The sequence below is a fragment of the Balaenoptera borealis genome, assembly GCF_965194805.1.
Source record: "Balaenoptera borealis genome assembly, chromosome: 16".
NCBI lineage: Eukaryota > Metazoa > Chordata > Mammalia > Artiodactyla > Balaenopteridae > Balaenoptera > Balaenoptera borealis.
This window is the reverse complement of record NC_138872.1, coordinates 35,926,652-35,952,335: the sequence shown is the minus strand read 5'-3', so window position 1 is coordinate 35,952,335 and position 25,684 is coordinate 35,926,652. Positions and strand designations below refer to the sequence as shown.

Sequence of the window (25,684 nt, the reverse complement as noted above, 5' to 3'; positions counted from 1 at the left end):
ATCCCCTGACTGAGGCAGTGGCTGGCAGGTTTTCCCACCATAAAGGTACTCTTTCTCCCTGTTTCCATACTGTTCTCTTTGGAAGGCAGGCACTATGTGAAGTCCACACTTAAGTCTGGAGGTACAGTCCACCGTATTAAGGGGGCGTTACTTACATCAATTATTTGGATTTTTTCCGTATGGGAGAATTTTCTATTATTGTCTATTATCCCCCATTTAAAATTTTTATTAAATCACATAATTACATCAGCATGGATTCATGGATGTTTATTTAATACTTTGGGTTACAAACCAATATTAACTTATTTATTTTCTTGCTCACATGGTTCAAGCATGACCATCGGGAGATATTTCAGGTGGCTCTGGTGTTCCGCTGACATACCCACATTTTTTAGTTTTTTGAGTACTTACTTACTTGCTTTCTGGAACCACAAATGATCCAGGCTTATCATGTAAATTCCCTGTCATAGCTCCAGAAATCAGCCACTTCTCCAAGAAGCCCTGGTTCTTTTTATTGGAGAATGGTATTAGAAACCATGATCTGGGCATGAGATGTGCTTATTGCTCCTGGGTGGTATTGTTGCTACTAAGTTTTGTTAAGGGGCAGAGCTTGAGAATATATAGGTGTGTGAGTGTGTGTGTGTGTGTGTGTGTGTGTGTGTGTGTGTGTACTATATATATATATATATATATATATATATATATATATATATATATATATACCTGTATATGTACACATATATATAATTATTTCCCTATTAATCCATCTGTATATATATTAAGCTAAACAGGTGTTCACACTGATGTCTCATTCTAGTATCACATGATTCATTCTACATTTCACCCCTTTGTTGTCTGTAACAATTAAAATATCAGGAGGCTATGGACTGAAAGTTAAGAAAATGACCTTCTTAGAGCTACGAGAGGCTTAGAAATAGAATCCTGATTCTTTACTGAGTTACCAGTCTAATTTTTCCCACTCTGAAACATCATATCATTTATCCTAAGTTCCCACCATGCCATACCATCGTCCAACAATTCATCAAAGCCCCCCCTAATAAATGGATTTTAAAAATAAGAAACAGCTCAGCCAAGCTGATCCCTCACACAGAACTGCTGCAATTCTTGCTTTTTCTGGGAATTCATAGTGAAGTTGGTACAACAAAAGAACAGAATTAGAGTAGCCCTACTTTTTGTATTTTATCTATTTTCTAGTGCTTCTTCAGTGGGTTTTCTTTCTGAAAAGGCTCTCTGCTTGACAGGCTTTTGTGTAGATGGAATGACCTTTTGCTGTACAGGAATACTGGAAGGCAAACGTCAACCCATCTGACTCAGGAAAATAAATAAGCCCTGGTCTCCATTAACAAGGAGATAAAACACAGTAACTCACTTGCTTTTTGTTGCTTCTCAAGACAAAAACTCATCCTGAAATTAATGTGTTGAAATCACTTAATATAAGGCAATTATTTTCCTGCATGTATCTACCCTATGCTATGACCATGGCTATCATGTGAAATACTGCCTGCCTTATCCTTCCATATAAGCTTAAGGTTAGGCTTGTACCTTAACACTAGTAACTTGAATTAATTTATGTTTTCAGTTACAAACATTTGAGTTTACCAAAGAAAGAGAAAAGCATTTTTTTACCACCATGGTCCTCACTGATTTAAAAACTTCACGTTTAGGAGATTTCGTTGCAGTAATTACTCCATCCATACCTTTCCTTTCTTAAACCAAAGCAACAGAACATAAAAGAATAAATAAGGTGAATTTGTGGCAACATGGATGGGCCTTAAGTGTATTACGCTAAGTCAAATAAATCAGACAGAGAAAGTCAAACGCTGTATGCTCTCACTTGTATTTGGAATCTAAAAACAACAACAACAAAACAAAAACCCAACTCATAGAAAAAGTGATCAGATTTGTGGATACCAGAGGTGGGTGGTGGGGGGTGGTGGATGAAATGGGTGAAGGGGGTCAAAATGCACAAACTTCCAGTTATAAAATAAGTCATGGGGATTACTGTGCAGGATAGTTACTAATGCTGTACTGCATATTTGAAAGTTGCTAAGAGAGTATCTCTTAAAAGTTCTCATGACAAGAAAAAAAATTCTCTAACTATGTGTGGTGATGAATGTTAAAAAGACTCGTGACGATCATTCCACAAGACATACAAATACCGAAACTAATGTAATGTTTATGTCAATTATATCTAATTTTTTTAAAAAAGAATAAATAAGGTGAATCTGTAACTCATGCTACAAAGTCCAGGAAGAACTTGACTTAAGCCTCCAAATCCTCCATCACACTTACAGTCACTGATGTGTTGGTAAACGTTAACAAGCAGATATCAAAACAAGAAAAAAGGGCCCTGATTAGTAGTGTTTGCCAATTCCAGAATTGTAAATACTCCCATGGCCAGTTTCAAGCTACCAACATGATAGCACAGATTTGGGCAGTGATATGCAATAGTGGTCCATTATATAGCGTTTCCACCATTTAGATATTATTGTTGTAAATAACCTTGAGAACATAGATAATAATAAAAATAATCAGGAAGTAGTGGGGATTTAGTAATATTACCTTTTTTCAGTGTAATGTATTTACTTTAAAGTTTATGTAATTTAATAGCTTTGTTTAACAACTGGCTCTGTAAGCTAGTAAAAGCCAACTCAAAAATACTAACATTTACAAAGAAGGTTTTTGGCCACTGATTGTCCAGGTTTTAGCTGGCTTTGATATCGGTGGAAGCAATCAAGCTTGACTGATCGCAAAACTGGCCAAAATTCCCCACTCTCCCTGTATCCACACCATTTTGCAATGTGACTTTGCAGTTCTTCCTATTGAGAGGTGGTCTATTACCCGACCCTTAAATCTCGGCTGACCTTGAGACTTGCTTTGGGCTAAAAAAATGCGGCATAATTAATGGGATGCCCATTTGGGGTCTAGACCTCGAGAGAGGCCTTGTGTGCTTTTTTTAGTCTCTCTCTTAGCCTTCTGCTTCCACCTTGAGAATACTCCCAGGCTAGCCTGCTCTGGCACCCTTGGCTCCACCATGAGAACAGGTCGAGGCTAGACTGACTCTGAGGGATGCAAGACACACAGAGATGGGTGGAGGCCAGCCCAGATCAGCCTAGAGCCAGGTGACTCCAAAACATGTGCAAAAGCCCAGACAAAATTTGGCAGAGCCATTTCTCCAACCCACAACTGACCATAGACATATAAGTGAACCCAGGTTAAGCCAGAACCATGGAGCTGACCTGTAGACTCATTTGCAATAACAAATATTTATTGTTTTATGACCCAGAATTTTGGGGAGGTTTGGTAGAGCTTGAGAATAAGACTGACTTCTGCCTTCTGTATTGAGAACTAAGAAAAACATGATAATCATTTGGACAATTGCTGGAAGCAAGTAGAGGAGTGCTGACAATATCAGAGGAAATCAGGCAGCAGGTTGATTCGCAGTTGAGAGACACAGCTTTTTTTGCTAATCTGGACATGTGTATGGTTTGGTATATTGTTTAGATTCCAAATTCTAGTCATAATCAGCAAGAATTCTGCAATTTTTAAATGTTAGAGTATATTTCCAGAATATTCTTACTATGGTTTATGGATTCAATATTGAATATATCTTGTGAAAACTAAGACTTGCTTTTTAAAAAATACCACTAGTAAATACTAGTATTTCGGGGGGAAGGATAATTGAAAGGATCTTTATATTTTTAAATTTGAATCTTCAAATCATAGACTGCTACCCCAGCCACTATAATCAGATTGCCACTAATGTATGGAATCAAATGGCTTCACTATTTCAAAATGCACCATTTCCCTTATTGGCAGTAGAAATAATATAATGGCAAGAAAATACTTCATCCATTCTTTTTTAATGTGGTAAGATTTTTGAAGAGTAAGACTCCTATGATCTCCTTCATATAATACACATTTTCTTATCCTGCAGAGTATTCAAAAGGAAAGGGAAACAAGTGACGACGGGTTTTAAGTTAGCACAAGGAAGATTAGACGGCTTAAGCTTTGAAATAAAGAGTGTGATGGGAAATAAATTCAAATATCTAAAGGCAAAGTCCTAGAATACTCAGGGTCCCTTCTATGACTGGATCTTTGCGGATTCTTACACACAGCCTTGCTAGGGCGTCTTTCTGTAGAAACACAAAGTATGTCTTGAACTGGGAACAACACTGAAGAGCCTTTATCATCAAGAGATACAGTGGGCTTCCCTGCTGGCGCAGTGGTTGAGAATCTGCCTGCCAATGCAGGGGACACGGGTTCGAGCCCTGTTCTGGGAAGATCCCACATGCCGCGGAGCAACTGGGCCCGTGAGCCACAATTACTGAGACTGCGCGTCTGGAGCCTGTGCTCGGAAACAAGAGAGGCCGCGTTAATGAGAGGCCCGCGCAACGCGATGAAGAGTGGCCCCCACTTGCCGCAACTAGAGAAAGCCCTCGCACAGAAACGAAGATCCAACACAGCCATAAATAAATAAATAAGAGATACAGGTGCCCTGGAGAAGACTCCAATGTATACAATAAACCAAAGATATAATAACTTATCATAATGTTTCAACTTCCCAAAGAGCTTGATATCTTGCTTCTCTGAGGAGTAAGGTGAAAAAGGAAAGAAGGAAGGGAACACAAAATAATCTTGGGAATCATCTCTTGTGTCCTCTGTACTAGGTACTTTTTAATCTCTTATCTTTAGGTCAGCACCAGAACATGTGCTTTGCATAGAGAAATACAAACCATTGGACATACAAGGCAAAATTGGGATTGGTTAAAACCACTCAGGACAGAAGGAATCTAGGAATGTTATGATCCCATATCTTTATTGAACACAATAGGAAACTGATAGCAACTGGCTTACAGATATACAGATATTTGACCAAAGCCCTGAAACAAAAACTTATGTCAGTTAACTCTTAGCACAGAGTATTCTTCCCATAAAATCATAAAACTCTTTGCTTTTAATAAAGGTAGACCGACATTAAACTAAAACGTGTCTGCAAAGAAAAAAACAATTTTACTCTTGCTACAAAATGAATGTTGCCTTCTTCACTTACTAAAAATAGATAAAAAGTAGAAAACCTCTGTCCATATATAAACACTTATGAGCCAAAAAAAAAGCCTGCTTTATAAGTCAAAGTCTAGGATAGATTCTGAACAATAAATGAAATTATAGATATGTGTCTCTATTTCTGCATTGCATCTTCTCGATCTTTGTGAACCTGCTGTATAAAAAATAAATAAAGGAAAGAAAAAAATAAATTATAGAGAACCCATGAAATTAATGAAAAAGAGATTATCCTAATTTCTAATAGAATGGACGTTCAAATGAAGACAAATGAGCTACCAGTGTCTTATTTCCACAGACATGCAGTCTCCAAATGATATTGAGTGTGGATGGGCATATTTATTCTAGGTGCTGAATAAAATTAAGCTTCGAAAATGAGTCCAGATTGGCCCCTGGATCTCAACTGGCCACCTGAGCCAGGCACCTCCTGTCTCCTTTTTGAACATCTATTGAGATTCCATTGAAATGCTACTTTTGCAGTGATGCCTTGCCCATCTTTTCCTATTCCTGACATCTCAGTTCCCAGCCCAACTGGGCAAAATTAAAATCTTGTTATCCCCGAATGTTTCCTTGCCTTCCAATTGTATCATTATCCACATTTGAATCTGAATTATAGATATTTGCATACTTCCTGCTGCTTACTTGTTTCAAGTATAAGAACTATGAGAGCAAGGACTTTGTTTTATTTCTCTTTTTATATCATTTGGGACAAATCAAAGGGATTTTCCTGTGGGAAATATTCAATATTTTTTATTGAATTAGTTCTAATTCAAAAAGAGTTCAGAATCCAATAAAATGATATTGTATACAGTATTGATTAATTTTTGCCCAGCCATAAAGGGATAAGAACTTTACCAAATCATCAAAATACATAAACTTAAGTTCAAAGATAAAGAAAAAATAGATATAAAATTTAGAAATGAGGAGACAACCTTACCATTTGTTATATAGGGTATGGTTGTATACCTGTCAGAATGAAAACATCAAGTGAAAACTATTGCAAAGAGATTCAATGAAGTTCCTGGGTATACAATGATATACCCCAAATCAGTTTTCCTTCATTAAATAGAAAGCACTTAGAAATGTAAATGAAAGCTCTATGTAGAACAGCATCAGAATGATGGAAAACTTAATTTTAAATGTATATGATCACTATTATGAAGACTTGAAAACATTAAGAAGGGATATAAAAGACAACTTGAATAAAAGTAAAGACATACTCTTTACTTGGATGGAAATACTTAGTATGCTAAAGATATAAACTGTTACTATATTCATCTAAATATTTAAGTAATACCAATAAATAATCAACAGAAATTTTTGGAAAATAATATAAATTGATCCTGAAATTCATATGAAAATAAAAATAAATGAAAAAAATAAACTAATGTAGTAGGACTATCTCTATTAAATAATAATATATTATAAAGCTATAATAATTAAAACACTTTATTACTAGTCTAAAATATATAGAAAGGTCAATGATACCAGAGGGAAGAATGGAAATATAGAGAGGCTTTCAGTATATAATCAGGATAGCATTTCAAATCAGTGAGAAAAAGAAATAGATTATGCAATAATTAATGTTGGACAATGGGGCAGCCATGCAGAGTTCAATAAAATTGGTATTGTAGTAGACATTACCAGTTCACTAATATTTAGTTTTCCTTTCTTCCCTGGGCATATTGGAGACTACATTTCCCAGCCCACATGCAATTGAGCTGGGCCATGTGACTAGATCTGGTCAATGAAATGTGAGCAGAGGGACAGGTGTCACTTCTGGCTGATCGATTGAAACGTCCCTCTTGATTCTCCAGCTGCTTCTCTTCTCCTTACCCAGCAAAAGCAAAGGCCTCTTGTTGAGATGGCAGAGCTCAAAATAGAAACAGCCTACATTGCTGAGGGTAACTTGGAATGTGTTTCAGACCTTCAGCAAACAGAGGAGGAGAGAAACTTTTGATGTGTTTTTCCACTGACATTGAGCAGTTGTTTGTTATTAGGGACTACCTTAGCCTATCCTGACTAGTGAAGATCCCTTTGTCACCGTCATAAAATAAGGTCCAGATGGCATAAAGACAGACACAATCATAAAAATTAAAACATAAAAACATCGGAAGAAATCACAAAATTATCTTTATTATTTTAGAATGGATAACTTTTATAAGTAGCACTCCAAATTGAAAGCTCATAAAGAAAAGGATTAATAAATCTGATGACCAAAAAAATCTGGAATGCAAAAATTCCACATAGTCAAATTAAAAAGTTGGAGATAACACATGACAGACAGCTCTTAATATATCAAAATATCTTATAAAGCAATAAGTACAACAATCCATTGGAAAATGGGCAAAGTTTATATGAAACAATACAAATATATTGCACAGGAGAAAAAGGTTCTTCTCCACTCATAATGGGAGAAATACAAATTTAAATAATAAAGAGCTACCAATGTTTCATCTACCATATTTACAAAAATCAAAAAAAGGTTAATGAAACACCATGTTGGTAAGAATGTGACCAAATAGGTAATTTTGAATGCTATTGATGGACGCATAAATAGATCCAATTTCTTTCTAGAGCAATTTGGTAATATATTTCAAAATTTAAAATGCATATGGATGCAGGAATTTCAGTTGTAGGAAATTCAAAGGTACTCATATTATGTCCCAAAATATATTTAATAAATCTATATTGAAGCATTTTTGGAGCAGCAAAAAAGTGGAAATAACAAAATACCTATTAAGAGATGACTCAATAAATAAATGTTGATGCACCTATAAAATAAAATATAGCTTCTAAAAAAAGAATGAGGTAGATATATGTGTAATAATATGGTTTAATTTCTGAGACACATTGTTGCATTTAAATAACATTTGATAGTATGCCATCATTTATATAGAATTTAATTTTTTTAATTGGGCTGGTAAATGCATAGATTTCCTGGGAAATTAAAAAAGGAAATAACTATGAATTGTTGTTTCTGGGAAGGGAACAGAAGAAATGAGGGTAGAGTGTATATTTTTTAATGATAAACTTTAACACTGTTGGAATTTATCTTTTTAGTAGATGCATAAATTATTTTTTTCCAAAAATAAAAACAATTTAAGTACATTAAACCAGACCAATTCCACTGCTACCCAAATGGCTAATATCATTTGAATTTTCACATCTCAAAGGTTATAAAAGGTAAGAATGGTAATCACTGTCAAGAAAAATTCTGACTCAAATAGAGAGGTCACAGACACTTGCTATTCCTGACATTCTTTTAAAAGAAAACTTAGTCAACCTGGAACATCGTTCTAACAGTTAGGAAGCAAAACTGACAGCTCTCACCTTCCTTAGATAAAAAGCCAATCAGAAAATGTGACATTTTCACCCACATAATGCAGCTCGGGTACTTCCCTATGCCACCACAAGCAATGGAGAATGTAAAAAAACTTCTGACATTATGCAAGATTTCTATCCCATAAAATTGATAAACTTAAAAAGCACAGGGCAGATACAGCGTTAATCTGCTCCCACGTTTTATATGGCTATTTAAAGGGCCTGTCAACATGAATAATGCACAGGAGTTATTTTTACGTAAAATGTGCTCAGAAATTATAGAACAGACAACTCAACGATGGCATAGATTTCTAAAAGTCAGATTGGTAAGACAGATAAAATAAGCACACATGTTCTCTTGTTTTTATTTCCTGGACCTCGTGGTAAAATTTACAAGATATCAATGTCAATTGCTTAACTGATAATGATTTTGTTTTTTGTTTTCTAAGGATTTTAAAAAATAAAATTAAAAAAATTAAATTTTTTAAAATTAGCAAAGGCATGCCGTAGCTACATAAAATATAAGAAACAAACAAAAATTGCCTTAGAGAAAAATAATTTTTCCATGAGGGGTTAAGAGTAAAGGAGAGAATAGTATTGAAAGCAAAATTCAGCAGACATGTGGGTTGATAAAAAATTATAACTTCCTATTTTTTTGTTGTTATTCTGGACTAAAAATCCACCTTTCCCTTGTAGAATCTGAATTTAAAGTACTACAGTATATATTAATAGTCAGACTGAACAGTGAATAGAATATAGTCCAGAAATAGGCTCAGGCACATGTGGAAATACTATATATGAAAAGAGTAGTATCTCAACTCACTAGGACAAAAGTTAGACTGCTAAATAAATTGTGCCAAAAATGGACTTTATAATAAACAGTTTAGGCACAAGTGTATAGCAAGTTGAAAAAAGATACAATTCAATTTTTAAATGATATTGAAACACCTCAACACCAGATTAGGGCAAAAGATGGTCTTAAAAAAATAGTATTGTAATAAAAGGATATCAAGTTAGAAAAAGATAAAATTGGATCCATACCTCACAACATACAACATAAAAATCTAGATGATCCAAGATTGAAATGTAAAAACATGAAACCATACTAGGAAAAAACTATCGGTGAATTTCTTCATAAACTAGATATGGAAAAAGACTTTCTGTGACTCAAACCCAAAAGCAATAATTAACAAGTTGACTACATAGAAATACAAACAAAAAACTTACATGGCAAAAAGCACCATAAGCAAATTCAAAAGGCAAAAGACAAACCAGGAAAACATTTTTGCAGCTCTATGATAGATAAAGAGATAATTCTCCTAAAGAGCTGTAAAAAAAAATTAAGGAGGCTAAAAGACCAGGTAGAAAAATGCAAAATATATGAACAGAAATTCATAGTAAAAATACATGTGGCTCTTAAACACATGAAAGGATACTTAATTTCAAGCATAGTAAGAGAAATGCAAGTTAAAACTATATTGATAGCATTTCTTACCAAACTGACAAAAATCTAAAACTTGACAGTATACTTTGTGTTAAGGCTGGGGGTGAGGGGGCAAAGATCATCTTATACATTGCAGGGGGAAGAGAAAATGATAAAAACAAAACGAAACAAAGCAAAAATCCTATGAAGGAGAAGTTAGCAAAATAACCAACCCTAGGAATTTACCCTGAAACTGAACCTCTGCATATGTATGACAAGAAATACATAGAGCTGTTTTCTGTTTTGTTTTGTTTTTTAAATTGCAGCCTCATACGCACAGTAAAATATTGGAAACAACCTAAATGTTCATCCACATAAGACTGTTTGAATAAACTACAGTACACCACACAGTGGAATAATATACTGCCATATAAAAGAATGAAAAAGATCTCCAGGACCAATATGGAGTTCCTTCCTTGGCTGTACACCAGGGAGTGCATGGCCTCCCCACAGGGTGCCCTAAGGAGAGAAAATGAGGAAGAACTCTATGATAATGGGTTAAATCAGATGCATTTGAACAAGTAATTCCATTGCTAGGACTACAATTTAAGGAAATAACAAAAGAGAAGAAAAATGCAAAATGACAGATGTTTGTTTCAAAGTTACTTATAATAAAAATAAAATGGAAATTGTGTAACTATTCAGTAGTAAATTGATGGTAAATACTCACATGATTTCAATGGATTATTATTCAGCCATAGAAGTAATAAATATGAAAAAAATAATTAGCACCATGGCTGTACTTAAGCTGTTATGTTAAATAAAAGAACTTTACTATGTCATGTATGCAAATGCATAGATGCACACAGTGTGATCTTCTGGAAGATAAGCACATGACCGGGTTTTTCTTTTGCGTATTTGGAATTATTCAAGCTTTAAGGCAATTTAAGTATTTTTTCAAAGGAATTTTTTGTAATAGCTTCAATGTTGCCAAAATTGAGGACAGAATCCCTTTCCATCACTTTCTCCAACTTGTTCCTTTTTTCTTTTTTGTAATTTTTTAAAAATTTATTTTATTTATTTTATCTTTTTGGCTGCATTGGGCCTCTGTTGCTGCACATGGCTTTTCTCTAGTTGTGGAGAGCTGGGGCGGTGCATGGGCTTCTCTTTGCGGTGGCTTCTCTTGTTGTGGAGCGCGGGCTGTAGGCCCGTGGGCTTCAGGAGTTGTGGCTCATGGGCTTAGTTGCTCCGCGCATGTGGGGTCTTCCCAGATCCGGGCTCCAACCCGTGTCCCCTGCATTCGCAGGCAGATTCTTAACCACCGTGCCACCGGGGAAGCCTCTCCAACTTGTTCTTAAACTATTCTTTATGCAAGCTCCCTTTATTGGTGACTGAGCCTGTATTAAGGCAATAATTCAGGACTGGCCCCTAAAATAATTGGTTTTCTCTTCTCAGTCAGAGCCAAGAGGATTTATTTAGAGCCAAGGCAGCATAATTCTACTGTTCCAATGTAGGGTTAGAATTAATAGTGCATGAAAAAAAAAAAAAAGAATTAATAGTGCATGAAATTTTTGCCACATGCAACTAATAACAACAAACGCGATTAAAGCAATATGTTTTGTTATGATTAAAGGAAATATTGTGAATGGACTTGGATTCACCACAGCCTGAATTTCTGCCCTTGAGTTAACGAGCCCACACCTTATTCATTGTGGCAAAGATACCATCAACAGAAGTCAGATGACAGCCCTGAATTTCCTGCTCCTCACTGCCTCCAAAACTATATGGTTTTTGACACATGATTTATCATGTAACATCTTGTTGCCAGAGAAACTAGCTCAACTTACAAAGGCAAGGTCTTGTTCAGCACAATATATTATTTTTCTCTTGTAACTTTATAGTTTCTCAATTCATAATCTTGAATTGGGTATGAATATTGGTAAATTAAAAGCAGAACATTTTAAAATGTGATTAAAAGAAGCTTGATGAATTTCTTGGTTCTTAGAACATCTGTAAGAATTTACTTAAAGAATTTAGAGTAATGTAGCAAACTTAAGTATCTGGGGAAAATATTTACAGAGCAGAAAATCAATCTATATGACTTTTTGTAATTTTTGCACTGGAATAATAATCTACTTTTTTTTTTTTTTTCATGGAAAAAAATGAGGGCTCTAGTTATACCTCTAGAGTATTTCAAATGCTCTACAGTATCTTTCAAATAAATTATTTGACTAAGAACTATCAATAGGAACCATGAAATTTTGAGCAGGTAACCACAAAATTAGATATCCAGTCTAGTTTGCTATTAGTGACACAATTTATTCTTTAACACACTTTCCAAAATTTCTATCAACCACTAACTCATGAAATATCTCACTCAATCATCTTTTAATTTCTGATGTTCTAAGAGCTTCTCTTTTTCAATATTGTACATTGATAATTTATTTGAAAGCATTATTGACTTTAAAAATGTGTAAACGAAGAAGTTGATTTTCAGTTTTCAGCTATTCGACATACTTAAGCATATGTGTGAGACAAAACTAACGAGATCTTAATTTTATTTAGATTTTCATCTGGTATCCATATTTGTAAGTAAAAATATGTAGACAATGCCTTCTAAATTATTTAATCTTTAAATAAAACTGCATGGGTGGAACTTGATTAATATAGAAGCATGTTTTCAGAGTACCCAACAAAAAAAAATAAATCTCGCTCATTAATTCCTATTTTAGACAGTAGGAGTTTACCTATGGCAAAAATAATCAAGTCAATAGTTAATTTCTCAGATCTTTGTGTATGTCCCAACCCATGAAACTTCTTTATTAAATTCACACTAAGGTACTCTAAGGATGAAAGCAAATGTAATTCATGCACAGATACAAAAGGACATACTTAATTTCAACTAAAAACAATGAAATTTAATTGTTAATTAATATCTGTAAAAAGAAAAGTTATGCTTGGCAATTGTTGACCAGATATTACAAATCCTGAAAACTTCTTGTAAGGAAATGTCCAATTTAAAAATTAAATATTTGAAATATGAATAATGAGCAAAGTTTTTTTTAAATGTTGTTCAAGATATGATTAAAATTGAAAACTGCCAGAAAGTGAAAAGACTGCATAATATAGACAGCAAATGTAAGTACTAAAGGAAAAAATTGAAACTATAGCTGATCAAGCAAAGTGTCTAATTTGTCAAATAATGACCCTGAGTTCAAGTCTATTAAATGTATGTGCCAATGACCTTTAGTTTAAGGGATAACGATAGCTAGGGTTACAGAGCCCTGACTATGAAACATATATTATGGCCTTTAATCCTCACAACAACCCTGAGAAATAGTATTATGAACTTCATTTTATGAATAAGGAAATCAAGATATGAAGAAACTGATGACCGACTGTGGCCACAAAGATAACACTGGTTGGGGCTCTGAACGACTGCTGTCCCTTTAACACGAGGTTCCAGAGTTAAAGCCTCATTTTCAGAGCATTAAAGTCAATTCATGTGATCAGAGAATCAGCACTGCCCCCCCACCCTGGCCCCAACTACACACACACACACACCCACAAGGGAACCAGGAAGAAGCGATGGTTTTAAAAATTATTGCTCCCCAAGTAACTCTTATTTACTTTTTTTTTTTTTTTTTTTTTTTTTGGCTGCGTTGGGTATTTGTTGCTGTGTGCAACAGCTCGGCGAGCGGGGGCTACTCTTTGTTGCAGTGCGTGGGCTTCTCATTGCAGTGGCTTCTCTTGTTGTGGAGCACGGGCTCTAGGCACACAGGCTTCAGTAGTTGTGGCACACAGGCTCAGTAGTTGTGACACACGAGCTCTAGAGCGCAGGCTCAGTAGTTGTGGCGCACGGGCTTAGTTGCTCCAAGGCATGTGGTATCTTCCCGGACCAGGGCTCGAACCTGTGTCCCCTGCATTGGCAGGCGGATTCTTAACCACTGTTCCACCAGGGAAGCCCAACTCTTACTTACTTTTAATTTAACCTCAATTCAAGCTTTATCTTGACTTCAGATCTTTCCAAAAATCTAAGTGGTATCAGTTTTAAACAAATGATAAGATGCAAAGCTGTAGGAAACTGATCTCCAGAATTATCAGTAGACCTGGAATCCCACCCTAGCATTGCACCATGCATTAAGCTGGCCTAAATGCCAAACTATATCCCAGATACTGTGGAAATAAATTAAACTCTTGTGTTTTAAATGAGGTATTGGCAATGCTGATGACCTTCTGTCATAAGCCAAGGTCTATGTTAAAAAAAAAGAAAAGGAGTGGGATAATGCTAATAAAGTTTAAAATTAAAAACAATACACGATATAATACAAGATAAAATTCAATTGTATATCATCAAGGGATTTTTACCTAAAGAAAGGTAAAACTATGGTTTAGATCACTCAAGAATTTGGTTTTTAAACATCTCTAATTAGGTATCTGCATTATTGTAGGAACAAGCACCACCCTTAAACTGGTGTTCCAGTCTCAATATGGAGTACGATTAACTTCATAAGAACTGACTATAGAAACATTCACCAAAGCTAATTCAGCAGAACAGTAGTCCTATGAGATATGCTTGACAAAGGGGCCTGTTGTCCAAGAAAAAAGGAAAATGGCCCCGATCCATGTCTAACACATCATAGGCTCTGAGAAGTCCTGTAGTAAAGAAACAACATCCACAAAACTTACCTGACACTTTTATCTCATAACAACAACTGTTAGTATTTCAAGGAACTCACTTAGAGAAATACTGAGTTAATTTTTTTTTTTAAAGTTTTCTCTGTCCCTAAGAGAAAATAAAGTGAATCATCTTCACATTACATCCATTCACAGCCAATAGTGATCAACAAGCTCTTCTTCCAGCTCCACTGGTCTTTCCTGAAATCGGTAAAGCTTGAATACAAATTACAGTATCAAGAAACATCAGGATGGCACGGAGAAAATGTGTTGGTGTGTGAGACTGAAATGTGAATTTTCTGACCTGTTAGAACCAATGATCCTGTTTCACAGGCAAACAACACATATTCTGCTTAATTAGTTAGGCTATTCCATTTCCTATAAATCTCTATGGATGTTAAGTTCAGTAGCCTTAGAAAACTTTATTTCTGCCCTTAACAAAGATCTATCAAGTAACAAATATTTCACTATGTTATTTTGTCCTTTAAATGTCACTCTTTACATAAAATCAAGGCTATTTCTTCAGGCACTTGAAATTTCACATTTTAGACAGCTAAGAATGTTAATTGTGTTCACATCAAGGAACGAGAAAAACTACGGTGAAAGTATTCTTTCATCCATGAAAATACCTTACTGTGTGTTAGGTATCACATTCCAAGTCCGCAATCTGGGATTTTATGCTTTTGTGGTAAATAGAAGGAATTTAGGAATTTTCAGCCATTTTCCATTGAAGGATGATAAAAATGAATTTCTAGTACATATTCTTTTTTATTTTTATTTATTTTTTATTGAAGTATAGTTGATTTACAATGTTGTGTTAATTTCTGCTGAATAGCAAAGTGATTTAGTTATACATATATATACATTCTTTTTTAATATTCTTTTCCATTATGGTTTATCATAGGATATTGAATATAGTTCTCTGTGCTACACAATAAGACCTAGTACATATTCTTAAATTCCTTCCATTCTACCAAGCTGCTCACAAATTAATATTACTATCTAGCACACTGTGGCTGGCGAAGCCATTTCAGGTATATGCATCATTTAATTCTCACAATGACTCCATGGTAGTCATAAACATTCCTTTTACTTCCCCAACTTTTTGTTCTCTTATATCATGAGTCAAATTACATTCCAGTTTTTTTCCCTGTTGGGCATGTGTCAAATTACATGAAAAATACTACAGAACCTAATCTCCAACAAGAAGGTATTTCAAGTAATATATATGCTTAATTACCCATCAGACTCACTGAGTGCTAAGAAGAATAAACCAACATTGAACCCAAGGCAGGCAGGCAGTTAAGTCACAAGGAGTGAGCTCCCAAAGTGTGTCCGATATTAGGATGTGTGTCTTGTTACCAACTATATTCCAACCTACCAGGCAACCCTATCTACTGGGTATTATTCCCACAGAGAAGCTAAGAAACCTTCTTGGGATCCCTCGGTTAATATGTGCACTGGGATTTGAATTTGGGTCTCTCTGACCCTAAGTTTGGTCTTCCATTTCCAAACAGTGTTTCCAATTTTACTTCAACGGTTTCATTGTGCAGAAAAAGATACCAACATGTTCTTAACTGTTCTTAACTGAAAGTAAATTGCTCTAAAATTATTCTAATTGTTGGGAAAATCTATTTAACTCTTTGCAAATCTAGGTAGTTTTCTAAATAAGAACTGTAAATCTTAGTACAATGGGTTGCTGTGATAGTTCACTGTGGACAGTGGTTTGGCTGCAAAGATAAATGTGTTTTGAGTTTTCTACAGTTAATATATAAAAATAGATGTTCACAGGTAGGTTTAAGTAAAGCTACAAAAGTATAAATCTCTCATGTGGAGTAACCCATAGCAGTACCTGAGTTCTACTGTAAATAGGTAAATTATGCAACTCTAACATGCTTTTGCCTACTACAATACATCACATGAGCATCAGTTATACATTTTATTTACTTACTAAAAGTCATTAAGGATGATAGCTAAAATGTATTTAACACATACAATAGACATGAGAGCTGTGTTAAGGGCTTTACATGCATTGTAACACTGAGTCCTTATAGTAACCAGATAAGATAAACATAGAGATTATTTCCATAATTCAAATGGAGCAACTAAATCTCAGAGATATGGAATAACCTCCTGGGTTATATAGCTAGTAATTGGCTTTGAGGCTTGGGCATCTGACCCAAAAGCTTGTACACATAATGACTACACTGTATTAGGCACTTAGATGTGCAAAGACACTTATTGGGGGTCTGGGGTATAGAAGAATGGGTATGAATGTGCTGATGAAACAAAAACAACATAAGCTGCAATAAAGGCCCTCTGTAAAAGCAATAAATAATGTCTATTTCTGAAATGATTCCAGCTACACATTTATATCCACTTTGACTATTGATTAAAAAGAAAAAAATCGACTTATTTATATTAGATCTATTGTGAAATAATCCTTTGTAATGTAGTGAGAAAATACTGTTATGGGCTGAGTTGTGCTACCCCCACCCATATTCATATGTTGAATCCCTAACCGCCCCTGCCAGAGTGTGATTATATTTGAGGATAAAGTCTTTAAAGAGTTAATTATGTTAAAATGAGGTAATTAGGGTGGACCCTAGTCCAATGTGACTGGGGTCCTTATAAGAAGAGGAAACCAGGACACAGATAGGTATAGAGGGAGGGCCATGTGAAGACAAAGGAAAAAGACAGCCATCTACAAGCCAAGGAGAGAGGCTTCAGAAGAAACCAAGCCTGCCAACACCTGATCTCAGACTTCAAACCTCCAGAATGATGAGAATATAAATTTCTGTTGTTTAAGTCATGCTGTCTTTGGTACTTCGTTATGGCAGCTAGAAAACTCTCATACAAGTACTATGGCACACTTATTATATTAAGTATAGCTGGGCAAGTTGAAGGAAGACTAGACTGAAAAGTAGTCCTTTTGACAAGAGAATGTTGTAGGAAAGTTCTTAATGCCTTACTGCATAAAGTCCTTATTTTAAAAAGAGAAACATCCATTTAAGCTGATATTCGTTTTACTGAGAGCAATGGTTCTCAGACTTGGTTAAACACAGGAATCGCTGGGGAGCTTTAAAGAAAAAATTGATGCTTAAACTCCACATCAGACATTTTGATTTAATTGATATGGATGTGGCCTGGACATTGAGATTTTAAAAACTCCTCCGGTGCCTCTCATATCTCTATATTAGAACCAAAGTTTGAAAACCCTGGCTTAGAGAGCAGTTCACTATTTTGAATTAACTTAAGAAATTAATATCAAGTATATCCACAAGGTGGCGTATTATTTCATTCAAAAGAACTAAAATTGAGAAATGTTTCCAAAATGCAACTCTGTACCATTGTATGTAACACAGATTGGATTTAGATTGAAATTACACCAGATAGAAGCAATGATAGAATGAGTCAGAACCTTCTGAAAGGACCTGGGGTTTAGTTAACGCATGGAACTAATCCTGTCTTCAACAAGGGGTCCATCGTGAGAATGCTCTTAGCTGCCATGTCTTTCACCTACTATTCACCTTTGCCAGAACTGTGGCCTCCCCCTTCCCCTTCCACAACTCTTCAGGTGCCTTTTGAAGTCTGTGGCAGTAGATACTAAGGCAGATGCTTGCTATTATTAAAAGCAAAATGGAATCTTTATTCAGCCATACACATATTTAGTTCACCATAATTTACAGATGGACACACACACATATATATATACTGAGTAATGGTGGCATCACTCAAATGCTCAAATTTAATTGTTGATAAGAGACAATCCAACGCCTTCTCAAATTTGGGAATTTATATCAACATCCCAGACAAGACTTAGCTTAGCTGTGATTGCTTATAAAAAAGTTAAAAGTTTTTAACCGTTAGAGAAGGTATTCTATACTTTAATGGTAGCTTTAAAAATCTTCTTTTGTTCACTATTGAACAGCCATGAGGTTGAGGGGCAGGTGGAAAAGACAGAAGAGTTTTAAATGCAAAGATCTACTAAGAGAACCATTCCTTAACCCCCTCAGCATCCTGATATTTCTGCTATCAAATCTCCAACTAGTTATATAAAGGTTTTTGTTTCCAAGGAAACCACTGACATCTATGGAATTTAATGAACATGAAAAAGGAACTATGCCATATAATTTACATCTGGAGATAAATGTGAATAGTTGTCAAAACCATTACACACACATTGATAATTCTGTGGATTTTTAGCCCTATTTTTCTCCATTTTGTAAATATGTAAATAAACATTTATGTAAACAAAATGACCCAAAAAAATGCACACCCCACACCCCCCAAATCAGCTATTGCACCATATCAGGTAAATTAAGAAACAGTTGGCACCAAGATTATGGGCTGAAGGTAAATCTCCTCAGCAACTGAGTGGAAGGAGAGAGAAACCTTTATTTTGTTGTATAAAGGGTTTTCTTATTCTTTAGTAAACCTCAAACATCTACACCAAATTTTATGACTGCGGCTTCACACAATGGTGAAATCTGTTCAAAGTCAGGGAAATAGCTTATAATCAGCAAAGGGGGACAGTAAATAAAGCACAACTCCAGTACTCATGGATGAGTCATTGAAACCACTGTTGTATAACATCCAATAACAGCTCATTATGAGATTTACATATTGGCATCCAGATCCTATGATGAGCTATGAAGATTTGACAGCCCTTAAATAAATAACCTATTTGATGCTATTGATATAGGGAAAACATTTAAAGCATATATAAAATGGTAACTTCAATAAAGTTACAGGTATGTAAAAGTGAAAAAAAAAAAAGGACTAGAAGGAAATTCCACCATTTTATCCAAATGACAACTCCCTCCTTCTTGAAATACTTTTTTAGGTGTCCAAGATATGCTCTCTTCTGATTCTCCTCCCTCCTCACTGGCTGTTCCTTCTCAGTCTTTCTTTTTTTTTTTTTTTTTTTTGTGGCAAAATATATATACCATACAATTTATCATTTTAATGGTTGTCAAGTGATGCAGTTTAGTGACATTAAGTAAATTTAGGTTGTTGTGCAATATTACCACCATTTATCTGCAGAGTCTTTCATCGTCTCAAACTGAAACTCTGTCCCCAGTAAACAGTAACTCCCCCTCCCCCCTCCCCCCAGCCCCTGGAAACCGCCATTCTCCTTTCTGCTCTATGGATTTGACTACTCTAGCTGCCTCATATAAGTGGAATCACATAATGTTTGCCATTTTGTGTCTGGCTTATTTCACTTAGCATACTTTCTCCTAGGTTTATCCATGTTGTAGCTTGTGTTAAAATTTCATTCATTTTTAAGGCTGAATAATATTCCATTGTATGTATCTAGTACATTTTGTACATCCATTCATCTACAGATTAACATTTGGGTTTTTTCACCTTTTGGTCACTGTAAGTATTGTTACTATGAACACGGGTATACAAGTATCTTTAAGGTACCTGCTTTCCATACTTTGGGGGAATATACCAGTCTCAGTCTCTTTTATTGGTTCCTCCTCATCTCCTCAAAGTCTAAATGCTGGAGGTCCCAGGGTTTAGATATCAGAACTTTCTTGGACACCTACGTTCCTTAGGAGACCTCCCTTGGCTTTGAGCTTTAAAGAATCAAAGTTATTTATAACTCCATGGCCAACATTTCCCCTGACCTCCAGATTTGTAGATCCAAATATATCAGGTAGAAGTCTAATAGGCATCTCAAACTTTAAATATCCAAAAACCAAACTGAATTTTTCTGTTTAAATGTGCTTCTTCCTTCCCATCTCAGGATATGGCAACTCAGTTCTCCCACTTTCCCAGGTCAAAGCACTCAGACTTGTTCTTGAATCCTTTCTTTTCCCCGTACTTCCCATCCAATGCATTGACAAATCCTGTGGTTCTGCCTTTAAAACATATTCAGATTTTGGTGTTTTTCTACACCTTTTGGTCAAAAATCATCATCAACACTGACCAGGATATTTGCAACAGCCATTTATTTGGTCTCCCTGCTTTTTTCTTTGTCCTCTGTGGTCTGTTCTCAAGGCTGTGGCCAGTGATGCTTTTAAAAGCTAGGTCAGATCTTTGTCTCTCCTCTGCTCAGAACATTCAGATCCTTTCCCATGTCTCTCAGAGGAAAAGCCAAAATCATTAGCATGGCCTATGAAGCCCAAAATAATGTGGCCCTCAGCCGCCTCTCTGACTTTCATCTTTCTTTGCTGCACTCCACTGTAGCCACACTGGCCTCATATTTGGTCTTCAAATATGCCAAGCTTGTTCCTACCTCAGGGCCTTTGCTCTTGCTGTGCCCTCTCTGCCTGGAATGCTTCTCCTTCTCTTAATTCATGTCTCTGCTTATACGATCTCATCTTATCAAGAGAGCTTACTCCACTAGGGCTCAATAAAACAAGAAGCCTCTTTATCACTCATGGCCTATGGTCTCCTGTCCTTGCTTTATTTGTCTCCGTGGGACTTATCAGTTATCTGTTTCCCTCACCCAGAGGGGTGCTGGAGAGAGCCTGCTCACAGGGCTGAAGGCTGTGGTGTACACTGCTTTCCAACTCTCGGTGATGTCAGAGTGTGGTTTGAAACCCATCAGGTTCGGAATATTCACCCAAAGGAAACCAGGAAACACAACAAATCAGGGATTTCCTTCCCTCCTTCCCTCCTTTCTTCCTTCCCTCCATCTCCTTTCCTTCCTTCCCTCCTTCCTTCCTTCCCTCCTTCCCTTCTTCCTTCCTTCCCTCCCTCCCTTCCTTCCTTCCTTCTTTCTCCCCTCCCTCCCTTTCTTCCTTCCTTCCTTCCTTCTTTCTCCTCTCCCTCCCTTCCTTCCTTCCTTCCTTTCTTTTTCTTTCTTTCTCTTTTATTGAAAGCCAGTTTACCACTACCACCTCTTCCCTACTCCGAAAAGGAATGCAATATGAGAACAGAGTTATTTGTCTTTTTTGTTCATTGCTGTTTTCCTAGTGCCCAGAACAGTGCCTGGCAGAAACAGGTACTCAATGTCCATTTGTCAAAACAATAATGAAATTGAAAAGCCATCATTTTTATATAAGGATTAGGAAAACAAAACCTGATCAGCTTTTTAAATTTAGTTTTACTCTAATCTACCTTATGTGATTGTGGTGATATTATATACAGATTTCCCCCATTATCGAAAAGTAGAGCATCCCTGTGAAAGTTTTCACAAGCTGAAATGGCATAAAGTGAAGAATCAATTACCTTAGGACACATCTTGCTAAGGGAGGCACAAAATAAACTGAGATAAAGCACAGATGCTCACAGACACAGCACAAAGCTGGGGTGGCTTGATGCTGAGATGCTGAGTACAGTTCCCAGGGAAGGAGCTTGGCGGTGCCCCGCTCAAGGCTTACCTCTATAAGCGCTCCTCAGCCGCAAACAAAAACTGAATGCTATTTTTCTGCTTTTCGCTATGTTTTGTAAAAGTGAAAATCCTCTTCAGGTTTCTTTCATTTAGCTAAAATACATACTAATGTAGGCCTTTCAAAAAAAATGAAGTGGTGTAAAGTGAACTTTCGAAAAGTAGGGAGTACCTGTACCACCTAGAATTTAATTGTGACCTGGATATATGCAAGGTATCTGTGTTCAAATTAATATCACACACTTGAAATACACTGCCTTTTACCGATAGGAGGAACTAGGTAATTGTCAGTTAAGCAAAAGAAGCAGTTTTCTTTGCACAAAATACAGCTTGAAAGTACTACCATAGACATATTTTTCAGTGATACTGCTGCATGCATATGGAGACTTGAATACAGGCGGCACATCGTTTTCATGGACTAAACCTGGGAGGGCCTCTGTAACTGTGGTATTACTCCCTCAGGAGTCCAAAGCAATCCTAGAACTGCTTTCAAGAAGACACGTGCAAAATTTGACATGTCTTTCTTCTTTTCTTTTCTTTTTGTTTGCATAAGACCTTATCTTGGTTCAAATGTTACCTGACTTTTTTTCTTAAGTTCACCTGATTTGCTATGACAAAAATAAGAAGTTTTAGGTTATGTAAACCTGCTGGATATCAGTTTTATAGTCTGTAAGATGGAGTGCCTTGGCTTGATTAACTGCCCTTAAAAGTTGGAATCAATACTTAACAAGACTTACACACCTAAAATCATGTGCTTCCCCGACACCCATTTCATAGATGAGGAAGTAGAGGCACAGATAGAAAGAACAACTTAAGCTCGTTAATGGCAGAGTGGGTACCCAAAACCACATCTCCACTTTCCTAGTCCCATCTACTTTTCAACATTCCTAAGGATGAAATAATTCCTAAGAATCCTGAAGATAAAGAAACTATATTTTTCAGCAGCATTTCTGAAAACTTTCTGGGATAGCCTATAGAAAAAATACACTTCTTGTTGTGTTCTAGAACATACACTCACGCACACAAAAAAAAGTATCAGAAAACTTGCTCTGCACAAGACACTGATATTTTTCATTCTAGTTAGGCCTAATTCATTTTATTAATGCTATGCCACTAACAGATCAGAAACCACAGTGATAAACACTCCTTTAAAAAGCAAAGATCCTTTTGAAATGAAGATCCAGAGAGCATGTGTATATGGCATAGACAAGACGTATATAACACAGAACCTTTCTCTTTACATGTGCTTCATAAACCTGGGGGTGGGAGGGGCAGTGGCAAGGTAGGGAAGGTGGAAGGGGAGACAAAGGAGAGAGCAAGAAAGGAAACATAAATACATTTTAGATTTCAAAGGATAAGATTTTTTTAGTGTGATTTTTCCTTTTGGATAAAAATCTCCCAATTTCTCCAGTGAGAAATTTCAAAACTGATAACTTGAACAAAAGCTGTGTACAGAAAAGCAGATCTGGAATCGTATGCATTGTGTTGGGAGTCTACATTTAAAATTCATTAACGGGGCAACACATAGAAGCTTTTTCATGTCCTATGAATGTTATTTCAAATCACAGCAGGCATAGAAAACAGTTCATCTTCAACTAGATTGTGAATTTTTATATAATGAGATGCTGTGAAAAACAAAAATAATATGAATACACAGATAAATATTTTCAGGGTGCCTGGGTATTTTGATAAATAGTATCTGCTCCACACATGTTCTGCCTTCCTCTCAGATCTATAAGCCCCCGCAGAAAGTCTTCCACTCAATCTGTCTTCGTATTACATTGCCTTCTTGTCCTAAGTTTCCAAGCTTTTCTCACTCCATACTGGTTGGTGTCTTTACACTTTGTAATTGTCCTGCTGCTTCTGTTCTAGCCAACATAATGGTCCCCTCTTATTTAGTTTTCCTCCTCCGGTCCATATGTCCCCTTCTATTAGGTGGCTATGCTGCAATCATTCTGGAATACTCTGGAGAAAACTAGCTTCTCTTTTGGTCCCGGCCACATAGAACTGCTGCCACATGGGAAGCTGGGAGCTGCCAGGGATGGTGTGCAGAGGTGGCCACCACGGGGACCCTGAGGATGGAAAGGGAATCCCTTCCAGCACCTTGGAAGCCAGTTTGGTGAAAGAAAGAGGCACCTATTCTTTGGTGACATTTTTTTGAGCAGCTGAATGCGACTTCACCTAAACCCAGAAATTCCACTGAATTGTTCAATACATTCCAATCATTTTTTAATAAATTATCTTTTTATTTATCCAGTTCAAGCCAAGGTTTTCTTTTGCAACTTAAAGATTTTAGAACTGGTATTAATACCTACTTCTTTCTTGCCTGTCCATCCACCAAGCCCCTTTCAGCCAAGCCCCTGCTCCAATCTCTCTTTATAACATCAACTTTTCCAAGTTGAGTGAAATGAATCTGACTTCCTGCAAATCTGAATTGTAATTTTAATAATAATAAATACAAAAATAATGATGATAATACCAACAACAGTGGCTACTACTTAATGGTTGCTTATTATATAGTGGTGATGAGTTCAGGCAGCAGTGTTCAAATTTTGTGGCAAATTTACTTTTCAAAACCCTGATGCCACACTGCACATTTAATTAGATTCTTGTAGCATCTCTGGAAGTAGACAACAAGGATCAGCCTTTTTTTAAAGCTCTCCAGGTAATTCTACAAGCTCTTAAATTTGAGAACTTCTCTGCTAAATCTTTGCCAATGAATTATTTTATTTAATCCTTACAGCAATGATATGAAGTAGTCATTTATTATTAGTAGCATTAGTAGTAGTATTAGTATTAGTATTATCACTATTTAGCCAGTGAGGAAGAAGTCTCAGGAATTTCACACAGGTAACATGTGACAGAACCCAGCTTTGAAAATATTAAAATAGATTGAGGTGCTTGAACCCCAGCAGGGAATAGGAAGTGAAAAAAAGCCAAGCATGTGGATAATCCACAAAGAAAGCAAATCTTAGTGGAAAAAACAGTAAGAGCCAGAGCATTCTGAGTGTTGAAATCTGTCCTCAGTAGAAGCCTTTTAGAATCTAATAGTGGTTTATCAACTGAGCAGAGTACACACCCTAGTTCTGTTCATTTCTCATCATTCAATAGACATTTATCAAACCACGTACATAAATGAAACACATAACTGATAAGCAGGCTGTGGGCTGCAATAAAAGAGTCAAGCCTGAAAGAAAGTCTCCATGTGCCAGAAGAATTGACTTGAATTCCCTAAGCCCAGAAACAAAGGGGGTCTGATAGAGGGTAGGCAACTGTCTTTAACCAATATTGACAATGAAACTTCAAGTTAGGCCAATAAACTTGCGTTGAAAGACAAACTTTATAACTGTTATCAATACAGTTCTCGGAACTATCAATAACAGACTTACATGAAACCTGGCTGAAATGTTGTTGAGAGAAGAAGAAAAAAATTTGTTTTCTACCCTGCAAATTGAACAATTTTGAATCATCAACAAAGCATTAATGATGATAAGCTTGATACAAAACCGAAAGACCAAACCATTGAAATACCATTGTATTACTACGAGATGAATGTAAATAATGGGCCATTTTCACATGAAACACTTATAGAAACCTTCTTGAAAATAATTCTGATTTTTCTCTCTTTTCATTTTCCACATTTTCCTGTAGATCATCTTAACCCCTTCAGCAATAAAAGCAGTATTTGCCTGTTTGCTCTATGACAAAATTTGCCAGCAACTACTGCGCTGTTAGGTATCTGAAGAATAATCATTGTAGGTGACTTTTTCCCTTCCTGCATCTCCACAGCAACAGCTAATTTTTGATGTCAAAGAAAGTGTTTTGACTTT

General features: G+C 36.0%; 1 protein-coding gene across 7 annotated transcripts in view; it reads right to left on the bottom strand.

Moving 5' to 3' along the window:
• The window catches only part of PLCB1 (phospholipase C beta 1), a 690,420-nt gene that overhangs the window by 420,051 nt on the left and 244,685 nt on the right, over nucleotides 1-25,684 (bottom strand). The gene's annotated exons all lie outside the window — the stretch shown is intronic.